This window comes from Ursus maritimus, unplaced genomic scaffold (assembly GCF_017311325.1).
Source record: "Ursus maritimus isolate PB19 unplaced genomic scaffold, ASM1731132v1 scaffold_28, whole genome shotgun sequence".
Taxonomy (NCBI): domain Eukaryota; kingdom Metazoa; phylum Chordata; class Mammalia; order Carnivora; family Ursidae; genus Ursus; species Ursus maritimus.
This window is the reverse complement of record NW_024425341.1, coordinates 24,060,389-24,067,292: the sequence shown is the minus strand read 5'-3', so window position 1 is coordinate 24,067,292 and position 6,904 is coordinate 24,060,389. Positions and strand designations below refer to the sequence as shown.

Here is a 6,904-nt window from a genome sequence, read left to right as displayed (position 1 = left end):
CCCCCTCCCCTCTGAAGCCCTCAGTTTGTTTCCCAGAGTCCACAGTCTCTCATGGAACAATATTCTTTTATATTTATAAGTGCCCATATGTGCATTACAGATATATAAATATATACATATATTTAATATAAATTTATACATATAAATATATGTACATATATTATATACATGTATTCATATGTGTGCATATAACATACATAAATATATACACATGTATTTGTACATGCATGTGCACATGTATATGTGTATTATATGTGTACATATATGTATAAATTTATTATATACAGATGAATGCATATGCATACATATATGTTGATGTATACATAGCTAGCTAGACAAGTAGCTAGATAATTTATTTAGATATAATCTTGGCTTTTCTATGTTTGGGCTATTTACAGGTCATATAAAACTATTTGGTATGGCTTTAACTTGTTCTCCCTCTCCCAAAACACATAGACATTGCATTTGATCAGGTAACGTGCTCAGGGTGCCTGGCGCATAGTAGGTCTCTGGTAAATTGTCCATGACAAACTTGCTTCACTGACTAACACCTGCGATTGAAAAAGAAAATCTGTATATTGGGACTAGGACTTTGAATTCGTTTTTCATTAGAGGGCAATTTTAATGGTTTTCCTTTCTTCTAAATGCAAAGCACATTATGCATATCTATTCATCATATGGTCAAACTGTTAAACCCATACATTAATACCAATAGCCTCCTTCGTTCTATTATGCCACCGGCATGAATCCTATCTTCAATGATCCAAATCCAGGCTCAGTAAATAATTAAAATGAAAAGAAATGAGCTTCAGGCACCTGCCTTGGAGATCTGCCGGATGGGGCTGCACGCACACTGAAACAGTTATTTATTACAGCCTTTCCTTCCGTAAACCTGCCGCCACACCAACTGATTTTATTTACCATTTACATTTACTATGTATCAGAGCGGAAGAGTTTCTGTTCTCCTGAGTCAGGTACTGATCTACATAGAACTGCAGTCAGTAAAGAAAGAAAACTGTGTCATGCCAACTAAGTACACAGAGGAACTCGCCCGGGGGAAATACGCATTTCAGAGTTCCACAGTCACCAAATTTTCTGACTCCGAGGTAAAGTTTTATGTTTACTCTGTGCAATTTCTTTAATTTCAGTTAAGTGAAGAAAACACCACCCCATCAAGATTAAATTGTTTTTCACGATCTTTTTTTTTTTTAAACAAATGTATTTTATTTTTTTTGTTATGATAATTTTTATTATATTATGTTAGTCACCATACAGTACATCCCTAGTTTTTGATGTAAAGTTTTTCAATCTTTGAATACCAAAGAACTTAAACAAAATGTCCATTTCTCCCTTTTATAAAATCTAACAGACAATAGGGAGACAAGAAATACCTGAAAGTTTCAAATGATAGAAAATTTGGGGTTGATTTTCTATTTTGTTACAAAAACTCTATGTATTGTCTGTGTTACTGAATAGCAGTATCAATAAAAGCTTTAAAATGCAAATTGGCTTTTTCCCATTTCACAACCATTCAAATGAACATACTATAACTTCTTTATCCTGGGATCCTCATTTGTATGTAAGAAATAATTTTGTGATTTATTTTTTAATTGTAACTTTAAAGCAATGGTCCGTTTACAATATGTATTTTGAGGCAGAAAAATTCAAAAGCATGTATAAATCGGGCCACATTCTGTGTGTAATATAACGTTTCACATAGGCACAGAAGAGTGCTCTTAATTGATGTAACATTCGGCTTCGCACTGCCAAAGGCCTCTCATTCCTGATTTTTCTAGAAAATTATAGACGTGAATGTACCTCGTCCTTGAAGTCATTTGGTTCCACTACATAGCCTCAAATGAAAGGTGGCTCCCTCACCATCAGCTAGCTAATGCTTCCCAGAATGAATTACATGCTGGGCTGTATAGCAGCACCTCTCTTCCTGTCTCTGGGCTCAGTTTTATCACACACGAGACTCACAAGCCATGAGATTCCTAGGGGCAGAAGGGAATAAAAGTTGGGAGCAGGAGCTTTCTCCCTAGGTTTCATGGAACCAAATCCCCATTGGTCGCTTATTGCGTCTGTGACACCGACCGACTTTCCCAACCAATCCCTCTGAGGTTCTCATCTGTCCAGTGGGACAACTGCATAGAGTTAAACAGGGCAATTTGTGTCAAGTTTTTGGAATCCAGCTTGGAAGATAATAGGGTGTCCAGGACTGGTCTTAAAAGAGTGATTAATCGGGGTGCCTGGTGGTTAAGCTCTGACTCCTGATTGCGCGGGGCTCGATCTCAGCATCCTCTCCCTGTCTCTGCCCCTTCCCTTGCACAGAGCTTTGAATTCACACTGCAGTACAGCGGAGCACCTCCCCAGGCAGGTCCTGGGAGTGTCACACAATTCTTGCTTTCAAAATGCCCAAAGCACCCAACCCCATCAGTGTCACCATAGAGCTTTCCCTGGGGCAACAGGGGACCTCCAACACGGCGGGTTCAGTGCAATGAAATACTTCCCTCAGTGTTTTTACAATGACCAATCACATTTACTCGGTTGCAAGTTGTGGATTTGATCTATTTCAGTTATTTGCTTCTCATTACATCAGTAAGATAAGAAAAGCAATACTTTNNNTACTAGATTGTTATTATAATTGAATGATGTAAAGCACAGACACGTTTGACGTGGTCCAATGTCTATAGTGACCATTCAAGAAACTGGTCCGCTTATTACCACTATTTCCCGGGACCATGCACTCATCCCAGCAGAATGCCACCTCCTCTGTAAAGGCTGGTCCCAGCCTGAGCATCCGTGGGACCCCATCAACATCTAATCTCTTCCCTATTCTGATTGCATCAGCCATTTGTTTAAGGTCCTTGCACTTGTGGATTCCAAAGGGCAAAGGCTTATCTCATCAATCTTCTTGTGCCAGTAGTTGTAAGCCAGAGGTCCTCACAAAGCCCGGGTCACCCAACGCTGGGTGGATGAGCTAGGCATGTACAGCACCTCCCCATACCAGCCGTTTCTTTGGCTCCCTGTGCCCACTGGGGTATCTCACCCACTTTTTCCATGGGATCCAAGGCATTTTGTCCACTTCCCTCTTTTGGAAATGCTCTGCCTCTTTCTTTCTTTCTTCCCAACTAAGGAGTTAGAAAGCTATGTTGTGCCTCTTTTCCTCCTAATTCTGGCATAGTTGGCTCTTTATGTTGGAGTTTTATGATGGCGACCCATTTATTGCCAATTAGAAACCACTTGCATTGGCATTCTGGAGACCAAGCTGTAGAACAGGGCTAAAAATCTGGGTGTGCATAATCGCTTAGCCCAATGAGGTGTGGCCTTAACACTTGAATATGGCTCATACATAAAAAATAGTTTGCGCTTACAGGCAAGGCATTCTGTGCGGCACGTGTTCAGGATGAAATAATTCAACATTGCAGTGACATACTAATGGTTCTCGCTCACTGCATCAATCTGGGAGGTAAAAGGCACATATGCGAGGAAGCTTCCAACTAACCCAAAGATAATGTCTTGTTAAAATAAAATGCAAAAAAAAAAAAATGCTACTGAGACTATATGTCTGTGATCCCCAATAAGCTGGATTATCTTTAGGAAAAATGATGGCTTTAAAGCTTTCCCTATAGCTTTAAAAATTATGTAAGTAATCTGTGTCCATCAGGGCATTTTTACTAAAATCAGTTATGTCCCTAGAACTGTTTGCAACCAAAAACAAGACTGATTTTGTAGGAAAATGGAAAATATTCTTTTGGTTAAGTTTCCAAATTGTTGCATTCATATTAAACACATTTTTTTAAAAAGTGTCATTTTATATTCTGTTTTAACCAAATAAAAACAAAAGTGTGAAGTCACTGTGGTACTGGAAAAAAAAAAAAAAACAGACACATAGATTGATGGAGCAGACTATTAAGCCCAGAAATAGATCCCCAAACACATAGTAAACTGATCTTTGGCAAAGGAGCAAAAAGCAATACAAATGGAGCAAAGATAGACTTTCAACAAATAGCACTAGAACAACCAGATGTCCTCATGCCAAGATGAAGACAGGCATAGACCTTACACCTGTCACGAAAATGACTTTAAAATGGACCAAAGACCCAAATGTGAAGTATAAAACTCCTAAAAGGTAACATAGGAGAAAATCCAGACCCTTAATTGGGGGGATAACTGTATAAAGACAACACCAGGGGCGCCTGGGTGGCGCAGTCGTTAGGGCGTCTGCCTTCGGCTCGGGGCGTGATCCTGGCGTGCCGGGATTGAGTCCCACATCGGGCTCCTCCACTGTGAGCCTGCTTCTTCCTCTCCCACTCCCCCTGCTGTGTTCCCTCTCTCGCTGGCTGTCTCTCTGTCACATAAATAAATAAGATCTTTAAAAAAAATAATAATAATAAAAAAAAAAATAAAGACAACACCAAAGGCATGTTCCATGAAATAACTAATTGATAACTTGTCCTCCATTAAAATTGAAAACTCCTGCTCTGTGAAAGACACCATCAAGAGAAGGAGAAGACAAGCCACAGACTGGGAGGAAATGCTTGGAAAAGGGGTCTCTGATTAAGGACTGGTAGCCAAAACATTCAAAGAACTCTTAAAACTCAACAATAAAGCGAACATCTTGATGAAAAGTGGGCAAAAGCCCTACATATAAGCCTCATCAAAGAAGGTAGACCAATGACAAAAAGCACATGAAAAGATGCTCCACAGCATAGGTCAGCAGGGAAGTGCAAATCACAACAAGGAGATACCCCCACCCATGCGTTAGAACGGCTAAGATCCCCAGCACTGACGGCACCAAATGCTGACGAGGCTGTGGAGCAACAGGAACTCTCACTCGCTGGGGGGGAATGCAAAATGGCGCAGCCACTTTGGAAAACTAAACATACCCTTACCATACGACCCAACAATCATACTTCATGGTATTTATTCAAAGGAGTTGAAAAAGTATACCCACATAAAACCTGCACCTGAATGCTTAGAGTAGCTTTACTCATAAGAGCCAACACTTGGAAGTAACCAAGCTGTCCTTCAGTAGGCGAATGGATAAACTTGGTCCACCCAGACAACAAAATAAAATGCAGCACCATAAAGGAATGAGCTATCAAGCCATGAAAAGACATAGAGAAAGCCTAAATGCATGTCACTAAGTGAAAAAAAAAAAAAAAACCCACAACAGTCTGAAAAGGCTGCATAGTGTATGATTCCAACTATATGGCATTCTGGGAAAGGCAAAACTATGGAGATAGGGGAAAAGATCAACACCTGGGTACTAGGCATTGAGGGGAGCAGAGTGGGGGGGGCGGATAACAGGCAGAGCACAAAGATTTTTAGGGCAGAGAAAATATCTGTATGATACCATAATGGTGGATATATGTATTTATCCATTTGTCCAAACCTACAGAATGTATGATGCCAAGAGTGAACCCCGATGTAAGCTCTGAGCTTTGGGTGATAATGATGTATCAAGATAGGCTCATCACTTGTAACGAATGAACCTCTCCATCTGTTGGTGGGGAATGTTGATAATGGGGGGGGAGGGAGTATATCGGAAATCTCTGTACTTCCTGCTTATTTTTGCTACAAACCTAAAGTTGTTCTAAAAGACAAAGTCTATTTTAAAAAATGATGTGAGAATAAAAATGACATTTACATCATTTACACAGTTACCTTGTCATTTATCAGGTCTCTCTCAGACACTATACACATTTTAAATGGCTTTGCCTTTAAAACCTAGCACATAGTTGACATTTTAAGCATAGCACCCAGAGAACTTAAAACAAAAAATCACTGATGTGTTTTCCATCCAAGACTAGTTAACTCAGGATCTCAGAGAGTCAGACCTGGACATTAGTAATATTTAAAGCTCCCTACATGACTTTATGTGTAACCAGGGTGCTGAATCACTGGCATAACGAAAAGGGCACTGGATTTAGAACTGGAGAGAATGGAATTCAACCTGAACTCTGCAGACTAGTGGCTTTTACTTCATTGGGAAGGTCCTGTGCGTCCTCCCTTTTCAGAACTGTCAGGAGATTTAGAGATAAGCTATTTGAAATGTATGGTCCGTAGTAGACACTTTACATTGACAAGGATTATTCACCACAACCTCTAAGCTGTGTGCAAAGTGAGCGGTGTCTTAAACGCATAGGCAATTGTTCTCATTATAAAGAGCCCAGGGGCGCCTGGGTGGCACAGCGGTTGAGCATCTGCCTTCGGCTCACGGTGTGATCCTGGCGTTATGGGATCGAGCCCCACATCAGGCTCCTCCGCTATGAGCCTGCTTCTTCCTCTCCCACTCCCCCTGCTTGTGTTCCCTCTCTCGCTGGCTGTCTCTATCTCTGTCGAATAAATAAGATCTTTAAAATAAAAAAAAGAAGTTAATCCTTGAATGATTCCTACAAACTTTATAAAATAAAATAAAATAAAATAAAATAAAATAAAAAGAGCCCAAAACATAGTGTTATTGCCATGTGTGGGGTTAGGCTATCATTTTGAGAGAATGATTTTATCTAGGATTGAACTTAAAAACCTACCGATGTATCTTATTCTAGCGTCCTGTACTGTTCTTAATTATAATAAAATAATACTTTATTAAATAAAAAAGTGGGAAATATTACTATTGTCTCCATTGTATCTCACTGCCTCTCAGGAAAAGCAATAATTATCTGCAAAATAAAATAAATAAATAGATGAAAATGATCATAGGAAAAACAAGAACTATGGAGGAAAGTCAATTATATTCTGTAAACATTAATGTGTTCATAGGTAAGAAGTTTAAATAATTTTAACACGACCAAAATACTATACACAAAAAGAGGTCAATAAACTAGTTTTATAACTGAAGATCATGTGGAAACATTTTTCAAATATCACAAGAGTGAAAATAGTTTATGCAGAAATA

At 39.3% G+C, this 6,904-nt stretch overlaps 1 protein-coding gene across 1 annotated transcript in view; it reads right to left on the bottom strand.

The window, feature by feature from the left end:
• Positions 1-6,904, bottom strand: part of CSMD1 (CUB and Sushi multiple domains 1) — a 1,580,412-nt gene that overhangs the window by 94,324 nt on the left and 1,479,184 nt on the right. The window lies entirely within an intron of this gene.